The sequence below is a fragment of the Triturus cristatus genome, chromosome 4_2 (genome assembly GCF_964204655.1).
Source record: "Triturus cristatus chromosome 4_2, aTriCri1.1, whole genome shotgun sequence".
Lineage (NCBI taxonomy): Eukaryota > Metazoa > Chordata > Amphibia > Caudata > Salamandridae > Triturus > Triturus cristatus.
The window spans coordinates 879,674,871-879,689,160 of record NC_140586.1 but is presented as its reverse complement, the minus strand read 5'-3'; positions in this window follow the sequence as shown (position 1 = coordinate 879,689,160).

Here is a 14,290-nt window from a genome sequence, read left to right as displayed (position 1 = left end):
AGCGCGCGCTCTTATGGGATGGGCGACCGCGTATCGCGGTCGCCAAGTTGACGCTTCCGTGGTACGATGGGGGTATCGCGCTTCCAGACATCCGGCGTTATTACTGGGCCACCCAGTTGAGCGCGATCAACCATGGTGTCTATGGTCCGGCGCTGAGCCCTGGCTTCGCCATGGACCGCTGGTTGCTCCGTGGGGGTAATTACCACAGAGCGTTGTATTCGAAATCGTCGGACCCCACCCTTACGGGGCCTACCAGAGTGGCCGTCCATGTGTGGAAGGTGGCGACGGACTCGCTGGGCTGGAGGGGTAAACTTACCCTCGCCACCCCTCTGTTTGACTCCGAGATTCTGGGGAAGCTTTGGCGTACAAAAGGGTTCGAGAAATGGGACTTAATCGGCATATCCAGGGTTGGAGACCTTTTGGTTAAGGGTAAGATAAAGTCGTTCGAGGAGCTGCAGAGGGAATACGAGCTGGGGGGCACGGAGTTCTTCCGTTATGCTCAAGTGCGCCACGCCTTGCGGTCAGTCCTTGTTGAAGGGGAGAAGGTGCCCGAGTCCTCTCCGTTGGAGGATCGGATCCTGGATGGCCATATGCCAGAGAGCACGATTTCGCTCATTTATAAGAAACTTATTAATGTTCGGGCGGATCTTCTCCTAGGGTTGCGCGCTCAATGGACCAGGGACGGCCTTGAACTAGATGATGAGGATTGGCAGTACGCAGTTTCTTCTCCCAAGGAGGTCGCTATCCCCGCGCGCCTGCGGCTGGTGCAGCTTAAAATACTCCATAGGGTCTATGTGACGGGGCCCAGGTTGGTTCACATGGGTTTCTCCGAGGAGGGCTTATGTAAGAGAGGCTGTGGCATGGTGGGTACCTTCCTCCATATTATCTGGGAATGCGGTGAGATTACGGAGTTCTGGAGGCAAGTCCACGAGGTGATGGGGGAGGTGACAGGAATTGTTATGCAGCCTGAGGCGCGATGTTGTCTCCTGAATGTCTGGAGTCCTACTGACCACAATGCGGCACAGACTCAGTGGGTGACCCTGGGGAACATGGCAGCCAAGCGCGATATCGCTCGGCTGTGGGGCTCCAATAGGCCGCCCACATTGACAGCGTGGATGGAAAACATGGACTAGAGCATGTTTAGGGAGAAGACAGCGTACTGTGCTCGAGGGCGCCCTCGGAAATGGCACGCTGTGTGGGGGCCATGGAACCAGTACAGAGGGGATATATGCCTGCCCCCCGACCCGGATCCGCCTGAGGAGCAACTTTCCCCTTAGTCTTTTTTCGGCTGTGACTTTCCTGCTGATATGTGATTGTTTCTAGAGTCTCTGCCTTTCCCTCCTTTCCCTTACTATAGACCTGTGCCTGTTAGACGTGATGGGGCTCGTCCCCCCTGATGGGAACCTCTCTTGGTGTTTACAGTACCTTTTGCCTTGCTTGTGTTTAGGGTTGTATTTATGTTTATGCAAAATAGAACCTTTGGCTCTCCTGTCAGTGATATGTGGACGCAAGCATGTGTTGAATCTCTAAAGCTGCCGTACCTCCGGGTTGTCGGCTGAATAGCTGTGTCACTGATCTAAAATAAAGGTTTAAAAAAAAAAAAAAAAAAAAAAAATCATTTACAGAAATTCCTACTTACAGAGACATTCTCATAGCTTAAAACTCTGTTGATTCTATAACTTATTTAGTATAAACTCCTTCAAAGTTCTGGATAGGAAGCACAAAGAACGGGCTGCCTATTTAGCGGCTGAATTACACTCCGGTGGGGGGTACAGTTCAAAATTAAACGGCATGAATGAAAAAATAGGGACCCCTCGCAAGACTTTGATGGTCTTTGCTGTCTATTTGCGGCCGGCAACTGGATGTAGATTAGCTTGCTGTCTGCTTAATTATTATGATGGATTGACTATAAGGAGGTGACTTCGATCCAAGTTGCTCACCGTCAGCTTGATGTAAGAGTCTTCTGACCATTGACATACATTTGACACCCCGGCAGGCCAAGATAATGGACGCGCCCTCCAGCCAGCGTCCGCTGGCCTGCTCGAGCGAATGTTCAGGACATTAAAAATACATTTTAAGTGCTGTCTCCTCTAGGGCAGAACTGCTGGGCAGGCACATAGTAAGTGGATTAAAGATTCTGATTTGTAACCACATAGTCGCCAGTTCTCGGATAGAAAAGGCTTTTTCCAGATTGGATAAAGGTCCTTTGAGTCGTGCACACCCATTCTGAAATTTATAAAACTCTTTTTTAGCTGCAAGCTGAAATGAGCAGATAAATAAGCTTGAGGCCTTAGGGTTTTATACGAGTTGATGACAGTCCACCCGTGCCGGAGCTTGCTGAGTTCTTTTTGTCAGCCAGCAAAGATTTCCTTTTTGCTGCAGCATTTGCAGCTTTGCTGAAACTTTCTTTGTAATCCCCGTTTTCCCATGCAGTTTGTAATTCCAGCACATCCAAAGATGTTTTCAGGAAGCTGCCCCATGAGATCGGTATTTCAGAGTTCATCTGGTCCCTAATTCGTCCCAGCATAATCTGTTCATAGAGTCTGGGTTAGAGGAGCGAAATTTATGACACAGTTTGACAAAGCCGCTCATTCCCTGGAATTTTTGGTGCTGAAGACCGAATTCCAAACGGACCTGACAGGGAGAGGCAGATTTTGGCAACTCGAAGACGGCCTTGTAAATCCTTGACTGGAGCTCGTTTAGTATGTTCGCTTCCTTACCACACCAGGTGGCTAAACCATACAATAGACTGGGCTGGATTTTTGCGGGCAGTAGTCAGCGTAGGCCCACAGACAAGTGAGGTTGTGATGCCATGCACAGACTTATTGGTACCACATCGAAGGGAGTATAGTGACTTGACCTATGCCTTAAATGATGTTCACTGCCATGGTGTAATCAGGACTCAGTTCCACATGTGTGGCCTACCTGACCATGGTGTAGGCCGGAGGCAGAGGTCAGCACGAGCCATTCACCGAGTGTCGCTGGCATAGGTTGGATGACCCCACCAGCCTGCGTAGTTCAGGTTCAGTGGCACCACGTGTCGCCGGCTGGCGTTGAACAGGGTTAGTGGCACCATGTGTCGCCGGCTGGTGTTGAACATGGTTAGTGGCACCAGGGATCACAGGCTGGCGTTGAACAGGGTTAGTGGCACCACGTGTTGCAGACTGGCGTTGAACAGGGTTAGTGGCACCACGTGTCGCAGGCTGGCATTGAACAAGGTTAATGGCACCACGTGTTGAAAGATGCCCATATGGAACTATATCCACAAAATGAACAGGGGGGGCGTAAGGGCGCTTTTTGAAAGGAGGTCCAGCTATGTGTGCCCTCAGAAGATACAACAACGAAAACAAAGCTGTTCCTATAAGTGAGATAAGAAAAAAGGGGGGGAAAAAAATGTGTTCACGGACACTTAAAATATTGGATATTGAGGCCCTCACACAAACTCAGGGCTATCGTAATTTACGTTACCCCTTCGAATGTATTGCATCATCATCGGGCTGCTCCTACGTCGAGTCGGCTGGTGCAATACCCGACGGGCTCTTGTTTAAGGAGCACTTTTATGGAGATCTTTTAAATCCAATGAAGCCGGTGGATGCGTGCGTGTGTGGGGCTCTAAAGTGATGTAGATGAAAAATGCGTTAGTATTTAAAAATAGGGGTCGAAGTACTTACTCAACTAATTTATTAGGAAGTCTTCTCCCCTAGTTAAAAAATTCTGAGGTTAAGTGTTATTAACCTAGAGTTATTAACTAAGTTATATACACTGCCTCAGTTGGGTCGACATGTTTCTCGCTCCATTTAGAGAAGTACTCTGGCGATTCTTCAGGACCAAAAAGATGTTTATCTATCTACATCTAAATTAATATCTGAATAAACAGTATGCAGTCTCTGTCACAAATTTAGTGTTACCTGCAGCTCGGTCTACCTGTAAGGGGATAAAGGCCAAGGAGGTTACAGAAAGCATTGTATAGTCACTGTTTGTTTACATTAAATATCACGTGAACCACTGAGTGCAAATGTGGTGAAAGTGCACTCTAAACGTAAAAGGTGAAAAGAAACTAAGTGAAGACTGAACCCTGTGAAGTGACTTCTATTAAACACGGTGTTGGTAAAATTCATAAATGGACTTACCCTAACAATTCATAAGGATATTCCACTGCAGTTCCTGGTAGATGAACGCAAGGAGTTCCTCGCGTTCTGTAATCATATATGAACACAGCTAGAGGAACAGGGGTTGTTAAAAATGACAAACTCCAGGGTCATGATGGCCCCTTCTCTTATTGTTGTGGATGCATCCTGAATTCTGAAAAAATGCTTGAGACACTCAAATTTTCTGATTTAAAAACATTCCTTTTTGTATAATTGAGATGGTAATGATGGTACATTTTTTTGTGTAGGGAGTTGCATTCATAGAGAACTATGGCTATGACCCTAATGCTTGGTCAAGGTGCTATCCTTAGTCTCATACTTAAAGCATGTATTTGCTGAAATGGCTGCCCCAACCTTTATATCTGGGTCGCTGTTTGCTGTAATTACATCCAAAGAACCCCAAAGTAAAGCATTATGTAAACTATGCAAATTGAGTTGGCGTGTAGAGATCTTATTAGAGGCTAGCTCTTATAGTCGATACTAACTGCTTATTGTATGAAGCTCACGGATAAGTATCACCTTGGGTGTAAAATCTTTAAGCTTCAGAGGGGTCGTCATGAACGTCATGAACTCGCGTCCTCATTAACGCTAATGTTTTGACTCTACAAGGTCTCGTAGTCAATGCTGACTGCTAATTATGTGAATGCCCAGAGATAAATCTCACATTTAATATGGGGTCTTCGTGAGCGATCGGCTAGCGTCCTCATTAAAGCTTTTCCCTAATTCTACAAGGTGCCCGTTTATTTGTTAATTAAATAGGTCCCGTAGTATCGAATAAAACCTCCAAAACCCCTTCTTCGTGTTTAAAGGTTAAAACAATAACGATCAGCAAATGAAATGAAAAGGAAGTCTACTTACTGACACGCCGAGTCCGTGTCTCGTACACACCTACCCCGTTCTACCAGGACTGGGCGGCGGTGTGTAGATTCTCGTTGCCGTATTTGAAGACGGCGTTTGACGTTGTCCCGGAAGTGATAGGAACACTAGTGATTGTTTGGCTTACTAGCGGCCGGTGGCGAATGCGGTCGCCATCTTGGGTGAGGGTCATAGTACGTTGATTGTTTGTCGTACACCGGCTCTTCAAGTGTTGTTGCTCTGATTTTTTAATCGTTAGGGCATATTGCCCCTGGGACCCGGTTGTATTTTGCGAGACTGCTTAATTATATTGTTGTCATAAATATCTACGGGGGAAACATATTTTTAAAAAGGGTGACCGATGTAAAAGTATATTTGGAGGTCGCCATCCTCAGTTGCATAGTCTGCATTGTGGGTCTATATGATTCACTCTAAATCATTTCTGTAGGCTTACCAGAAGAGGTTCGCTAAATGAGCCTCTATATCAGTATAGGAGAGTGCAGTGTGTCAGGGGATGGAGTTAATGGGTACATAATTCACGGAGGTTTGATGGAAGCCCAAGGAATAGCATCATTCAATCCTGTCACATGTGTGCCCAACCTGTACACCCACCTCTGTTCTTTTGCAAGTAAAGCATCCTTTGTGATGCTCGAAAATGATTCCAATATGAGCCAGGTGAATGACTCTGGAGGATGTCCTTTTTCTAGAAAGTGGGTGCACATTCTAGTGGTGATTTTTTTGCAGCGAAAATTGCTGCGATGTTCAGTCATGCGTATTTTAATGGGGCGAGTGGTCATGCCAATATATTGCAGTCTACAGGGGCATGTGATGAGATATATGCAGTTCGCTGTGTTGCAATTTGTATGGCGACGTAGCTCCCATTTAAAATTATTGTTAAAGAGGACAGACTTGTGTGTTGTGGTCATGGGACACACTGAGCACGAGCCACAAGGGTAGTGTCCAGTTACAGGTGGCAAATCCCATAATTGTCTCTGGATTGTTTGCCCCTGCGGACGTGGTCGAGTGTGAATCAAGGTGTCTTTTAAGTTTTTTGTACGTTTGAATGCAAATCTAGGAATTTCAAGTTGCATGGTACCTGTGTTCAAAATGTTCCAATGTTTTTTGATTGTTTTAGTGATCTGATTTGACAATGGAGTAAATGATGTGACACAGGTCAAGGTTTCGTTTGGAGTTGTCACTTTGGGTTCTAGAAGGGCTTCACGGTTGTTGTTTCGGGCTCTCTTCCTGGCCAGGGCTATCTGTTTGGTAGGGTAGCTGCGTGCCCGAAGATTATTGGCCAATTTCTTCGCTTCTACTCTATAGTCTGCCAAGTCACTACAATTTCGTCTTACCCTAAGGAACTGTCCGATGGGTAGATTATCCCTCAGACTGCGGGGATGATGACTTGTGTATAGTAATAGACTGTTACGATCTGTTGGTTTCTTGTATAGGGAGGTGGATAAAGTGCCCCTATGTAGACTGATGTTTAAATCTAGGAAAGGAATGATGTTGTCGGACACTGTCTGTGAAAACTTGAGGTGTGGATCAAGTGTGTTGATCCAATCACAGAACTCGGTACAGGTCGACATATCCCCCTTCCAAAGGATGAGGATATCATCAATAAACCTCTTCCAGAGGTATATGTCTGTGCTGAAAGGGTTGGACTCGTGATAAATGTATCGGGTCTCAAAATCAGACATATATAGGCAAGCCAGACTAGGAGCAACCGTGCTCCCCATGCAAGTTCCTTGTGTCTGCTTGTAAATCTGGCCTTTGAATTCGAAGAAGTTCTCTGTCAATGTTAGGGTGGCACATTCCATAATGAAACCAGTGGGGGTGTTGTGTTCCCAAACTCCCTGATTCAGGACTTCTTCTACCACATTCAGAGTGGCCCTCTGTGGTATATTGGTGTACAGTGCTTGTACATCTAGGGTCACCAATAGTGTGATCTCATCCGAGGATGGTAGTTCATTCAAGAGTCTTAATAGGTCTGCGGTGTCCTGTATGTAGGAAGCAGTCTTCTTGACTAGAGGTTGCAAAAAGTAGTCACAGAATTGGGACAACGGTTCTAAGACAGAATCTATCCCTGATACGATGGGCCTTCCAGGGACAGGTGAAATACCCTTATGGATTTTTGGTAGGGTATAAAAGTATGGAGTGCGTGGATTCTTCTTCACCAGAAATGCGGCCTCTTTCTTGCTAATCCAGCCTTCACTCTCAGCCGAGAAGACTAAGGCTGTGATGGTAGCAAGTAGGTTTTGGGTGGGGTTGGCGGAGACCGGAGTGTAGTAAGTTCTGTCACTCAGTTGTCGTCTGCATTCCAGGTCATATTCTGATGTATCCATTATGACCGTGGCCCCTCCTTTATCTGCTTGCTTAATGGTTATTGATGTATCGTTGGACAAGTTCCTAATAGCCTCGATCTCCACTTTACACAGGTTGTTGTATTTCTTGGGTTTGGTTATGTTGGCCAGGTCTTTTAATACGGCTTGTTCGAAAGTCAATACTTCTGGTGGAATCATTGACATATTGGGAGTGAAGGAAGACTTTATGTGCAAGCCACTGTCTGTTTGTTCTGTGGTTTCGGTTCCATCAAAAAAGGATCTTAACCTGATTTTGCGAAAAAATTGTTGCATTTCGCACTGCTGTTTGAATTCATCGATCTGAGGTGTTGGTACAAAGCCCAACCCTTTTTGGAGTACTCTGTGTTCGATCTCAGTGAGAGTTCTTTGAGAGAGGTTGACAACTAAGTCTTCTTCCTGATGTTGGTGTGGCTCCTGGTTTCCATTGTTCTCGGAGTGTCTTCCCACTGGACTCTGGTTCCTTGTTGGGTTTGTTGATTGTTTCCTCTTCTTCGCCCGCGCCCTCTGCCCCAACCTCTGCCTAAAAAAGGCTGGTTGTATACCGGGGGGTAGAGCTGTGGCGGGCCCTGTGGTGGTATTGGATATTGAGGTTGGCCGTGCAAATTCATAGGGTATTGCCAAAAAGTTGGATATTGAAAAGCAGGCGGTTGGAAAGTAGGGTAGGTTTGGCGATTCCCCTTACGTGAAATACCATAGTTAGTTGAGTCAGTGCTCGAGTTGCTGTTGCTCGAGGAGCCTCTTCTAGTGGAGTTAGAATTTGTATCGGAATCTCCAGAATTGTTGGAACTTGGAGGTACAAAATCTTCTTTTAAATAGGGGTACATTTTCTCTTTGTTGAAGTTGTTCACATCTTTTTGTAACTTTTTAACCTTTTGTCGCATCAAGTATTCGCGATGTTCTGCGATCTCGTTGTTGATTTCCGACAACTTAGATTTAAAAAGAGTCGTAGATGTTGCACTTTTCAACGTGCTTTCTGCCAATTGGATCCTTGCCAAGAGAGTGTCCGCTAGTCTCTTGGCTGTCTTAATAATCAATATGAGGAGATCTCTGGTGCATTTCCATGACACCTGTGACCAATCGGTCTTGAATGTTCCGTCCTCTAGAAAAATACGTGGGAAGATTTTCACTATTAAGCCATTGGGGGCAATGTTTGCCCTCAGGTATTCTGTCATCAGGGCGCCATGGAGTGTGATCTTCACCCAGTCTCTTTTTAGTGAGGATAAGGACTGCCAGTCTTCTGATTGGCTCCCTGTGGCTGCCCCACCATCAGCTCCCAAAATTGAGGGGGCATTGAGTATCTCGTCAACAAAATCATCCCCAAAACTTAGCCCTTGACCTTCCATTATTATAATGATCTGAGTAATGGTCTCTGGTTGTGAGATACTCTCTTTATAATATTATCGAATGTAGAAGCCAGTTTCAGGGTTCAGGTGAACTGACAAAAAGAAGTCCTTTTTGTACTAAAAAAAGGGGAAGGGGAAAAGGACAAGGAAACCTTAAAAATGGGGGATATGCACAGGTTAACCCACCGGAAGATGCCCCACGGATAGAGATCCGTGCATAATATATCCACAAAATGAACAGGGGGGGCGTAAGGGCGCTTTTTGAAAGGAGGTCCAGCTATGTGTGCCCTCAGAAGATACAACAACGAAAACAAAGCTGTTCCTATAAGTGAGATAAGAAAAAAGGGGGGGAAAAAAAATGTGTTCACGGACACTTAAAATATTGGATATTGAGGCCCTCACACAAACTCAGGGCTATCGTAATTTACGTTACCCCTTCAAATGTATTGCATCATCATCGGGCTGCTCCTACGTCGAGTCGGCTGGTGCAATACCCGACGGGCTCTTGTTTAAGGAGCACTTTTATGGAGATCTTTTAAATCCAATGAAGCCGGTGGATGCGTGCGTGTGTGGGGCTCTAAAGTGATGTAGATGAAAAATGCGTTAGTATTTAAAAATAGGGGTCGAAGTACTTACTCAACTAATTTATTAGGAAGTCTTCTCCCCTAGTTAAAAAATTCTGAGGTTAAGTGTTATTAACCTAGAGTTATTAACTAAGTTATATACACTGCCTCAGTTGGGTCGACATGTTTCTCGCTCCATTTAGAGAAGTACTCTGGCGATTCTTCAGGACCAAAAAGATGTTTATCTATCTACATCTAAATTAATATCTGAATAAACAGTATGCAGTCTCTGTCACAAATTTAGTGTTACCTGCAGCTCGGTCTACCTGTAAGGGGATAAAGGCCAAGGAGGTTACAGAAAGCATTGTATAGTCACTGTTTGTTTACATTAAATATCACGTGAACCACTGAGTGCAAATGTGGTGAAAGTGCACTCTAAACGTAAAAGGTGAAAAGAAACTAAGTGAAGACTGAACCCTGTGAAGTGACTTCTATTAAACACGGTGTTGGTAAAATTCATAAATGGACTTACCCTAACAATTCATAAGGATATTCCACTGCAGTTCCTGGTAGATGAACGCAAGGAGTTCCTCGCGTTCTGTAATCATATATGAACACAGCTAGAGGAACAGGGGTTGTTAAAAATGACAAACTCCAGGGTCATGATGGCCCCTTCTCTTATTGTTGTGGATGCATCCTGAATTCTGAAAAAATGCTTGAGACACTCAAATTTTCTGATTTAAAAACATTCCTTTTTGTATAATTGAGATGGTAATGATGGTACATTTTTTTGTGTAGGGAGTTGCATTCATAGAGAACTATGGCTATGACCCTAATGCTTGGTCAAGGTGCTATCCTTAGTCTCATACTTAAAGCATGTATTTGCTGAAATGGCTGGAACTATGCCTCACAGTCTGGGGGGGTATGGTGCTGTGGCCGCTGTCACGGATTTGGGGTCACTGCCATTCATGACTCAGGACACAGTTTCACATATGGGACCTAATGGTCCGATGAGTAGGCTGAGGCGGCAGTCGAGTACGTCAACGGGAAAGGAGTGACGCGGGCCTGTGTCATGGAGGCCGTGATGGCCTGAAGAGGCTGCCAGGTCGTGGGACTCGGGCTTGGAGCTTGCACCGGCACGTGGTGGGCCCTCCTTGACACACGCTGGTGTGGGCAGGTGATCAGTGTGGCCTGGCTGCGCTGTTGCGGGCGTGGCGGGTTCGTGGTCCAGCGGCCCGGTGTACGGCAGGCGCACAGCATTGCAGGTAACTCGGCTCACGAGGACGGCGTCGGCCTCGTGGCGGGGTGAGAGGCGCCGCCCTGGCAGAGACGTGGGTCTTTCCGAAAGAGGACCATGCCCATCCTTATGTGCTTTTAATTCACACCCCTACGTTGGCGTGGCGTACGCAGGGCCATCCCACTTCGGTGACGCTTAGGGGGGTGCGCAACAGGCAAATTTCCGGAAGGTCCCCCACTGGCTGGGATGACATGGTTTCGTCCACTGTCCACTGCACTCCATACACCAGAGGTGTGTGTCACTATGGATCTAGGTGTGTTCTACATACTGAGGTCTGTCCAGCACATCTCCGCCACTCTTGGCATTGTATTCTTTACCAATCATGGTTCTGCTGCATCATTCAGACAAGCCTGGTTGCCACCTATCCCCACATTCGGCTATTATGTGGCTGAGGTGCCATGCCGTTGATGTCTCATGTTCAGGGCTTGCCCAGGTGGCACTGTTAGTTGTTCTGTGGTGTCTGGTGGGTGGGCATGTTGTTGTGCATGTTGCTTGTGCTATTGTGACGTGTGCATTGGCAGAGTTGTGATTTGCATGTTTGTGGAGTTGAGGTGTGTGGGGTGTTAGTTCTGAACTTGCCAATGGGGCTGTGCATTTCCCTTGTTGCCATCCTGGGTACGCTGGTTGGTGATGGACTGTCGGAGGATGAAGGTATTGTGCACACTGGCTGGGTATTTGAAGGCGACATTGTTGGAGGTTCAAAGGTGTTCTGTTGTTGCATACACATTGATATGAGACGTGTGCCTCCTGTTGCGGTGATTGTGTGCAGTGTCACCAAGTGGCACAGGTGGTACATGTGCGCTGTGTATTGCCCCCAACACGTGCGTGCATCCAGCTATGAGATATGGTCCTTGCTTGATCTCCAGCAGATCCTGCACATTGTATTCTATGTATAGGTACTGGGGTACCAGGCTGATGATGGCATCCAGGACAGTTGTGAGGGACTTGGATGGGCCTGGCTGTGTGACTCCTCCGACTCAGGCGGATGTTGTTTGGGGGTGCCAGGGGCCAAGCCAGCGGGTTTGTGTGGGGTGGGATGTTGGTTGTCCGCTGTGTTGGTGCCACAGGCCTGTTAGGTGATGATGGTCAGGATGGTTGTCCCTTTCAGCCTGTAGTGGACGGTGACATTGTCTAATGTTGGGGTCTGTGCGGCTGGTAGGTTTCCTGGGGGTCCGCTGTCTTTGTCTGCACTGCATCTGTGGTGGTCCGTGGGGGGGGGGACCAGGTGTGGTTTGGGGTCGTGAGTTGGTGGCGGTGGTTGTTTCGGTCCTCTTGGGTGTCCGGGCCGCATGATGGGTGGCTCCATGGCATCTGATGTTCTTCAGGTGTAGCTCTGGGCTGGTCTCCCTTTTGTGGTGCAGGCTGCCGTCCGACTTAACACATGGTCAGAGCAGTTGTAGATTTCCTGGTGCTAACGCGCCTGATCGCCTGTTTTGTGTTATTATCGCCGATGTGGCTGTTCGTTGTGAATGTTGAGGAATGGTGTTGTCGTGGCTTTTGGCACGGGAACGCCTACTCTGTATCTCATTAGCAATATTTGTGTGGGTCCTCTGTGGCGATGTTTTTTGCGGCTGCTATCGCATGTAAACTGGTGATAATGGCTGGTAGCTCCAGGTTGTGAATGGGGTGGTACATTTATCTCAACTTCGGCTGGGATAAAGTGCCGTTAATTCAGCGATAGCTCCTTGTGAATATGGCCCAAGATTTTCTGACAATTTAACCGGTAGCGAGGTAATCTTCATACGTCGGTAGCGAGGTAATCTTCATACGTCTACCCATGCCGTGCGTGAGATACTGAGGGAATGCGGGACCTAAATCCTTGACCTGCTTACTGATGCTTGTGCAAACAAACACAACCTCCGCTATTACTCCAGTTACGGTCAACCATCTTCTAATGCATATCTTGGCTTCCCATCGCACGTTGGCTTGATATTACCCGCTGTACAGCTTTGGCTACCGGTTTCTACTTGCCGCATTTTCTGATCCAAAGAAGACTGGATGTTTCTTCCCGACTTCTGACGGCGTCCTGAGTATTGGTGCGATTGATTGGCACCTACGTTTTATCAAGTACTTTATGCCCAGTTGTGTTCTTGCCCCCCATTATCCTTGGTCCGCCCTGATGAAGGTGGGATCCCCCTGTGGGTCCGATACCGAAACGCGCGTTGGCGCTTGATTTGGCGACCTCCTTCTTTGAATACCACCTGGCTTTCGTTGGAAGAAACACCAACGACCATATCCACCTAAATACCGAAGGATAATCCAGTTTAATTGTGATGTGTATTGATGAATGTGATTTTGATTGAATGAGTTAATGTATGAATCTGAGTGTTTGTTTACGGGGCCATGAACTTTGGTTTTTTATGTTTTTTCACGATCGAATATATATACACTGATGTTCTTCAAATGTATGTTTTATTCATTTATATGTATATCTATTAGATAAAAAATGTGTTTTGTATTAACTAAAATGAATTATTGTATTTAAAAAATATATATAAAGGAAAAAATAAACAAAATAGATATCCCAATTGGGCATTTGATGCACATTCTTCTGTTTCTCTTCCTCCAGTTTTGCTTTGTTTTATAATAGGGACCTTTCTTAGGCCCAAGAATATATATCTTCCTAACCAGTTCCGGTTCTTCTCTCTAGTTGACTGACAATTTAACCCCACAGCTGCTGAGCATTTTCCACCCTCAGTGCTGAGCACTTTTTTATATTTGGGGCACTTTGCGATTAGGCCTTCATTACTGTTTGTTTGTTTTTTACTGCAAAAGGTATCCAGGCCAAATTTGGGTGCTTTTATCCACATCTTGGGGATTCTAAGGTTTGTGAATTCCCCAAGAAGGAACTGAAAAAATAGCCAAAATATAGCAATTTTTGTTGCTGTTGGTAAAATGGGAAGAAAGTGCTGTGAAAGAAAGCATATGTTTTTATTCCTAAGAATGGCATCTACAAACGATTTGTTGTACTAAGATCGCCATCTTTCCAGCTTTCTGGAACAGGCAGCATTGCAAAAGAAAACCAATTTTTTTTTAACCATGATTTTTCCATTTCTCTAACTTATAGTCTTTTTTTACGCTTTTAACCTACTTGTCGTTTGCAGAAGAAACAGGTGTGTAACCCATTGGTGAACTTGGAAAGGTATACATTTCTGAAAACTAGAGAAAATTCTGAATTCAGCAAAAGTTCATTTGGGTACATTGCTCATGGTTTTCCAAAAGCCACTAATTATTGAACAGAAACAATTGTGAAAATAAATATGAGAATATAGCAATTGGTGATAATGTTTTAATTTTTTGCTCCAATGGTCGATTTGCAAAAGTAACATACCATTACGTCTGTCAGAACATACTGTACTCAGGGATATATATAGTCTTTGTTGGTTGTCCAAGAACACATTACCCACAGCCAACAACTGAGGTGCAGCTTGGAATGATTTTTCATTGTGTTTCGACCATGCAGAAATTCATATGGTACAATATAATGAATGAAAAATGAGTGAAATGAAGGAGACCTATGTATTTTTAAAGCGTTCACAAGATAGTTAGGAACAGTGGTTATTTGCACAATTCTAAATTTGGAGTTGCCCATGCTATAATGATTCAGAGGGCATTTTGCAAAATGTGATCTTTCTTGCACACTGACTTCCATTTGGAAGCCAAAAATTGAGAAACTTCCATTCATAATCATAAATGTTACAATTACAGTTATTGTGTTCAC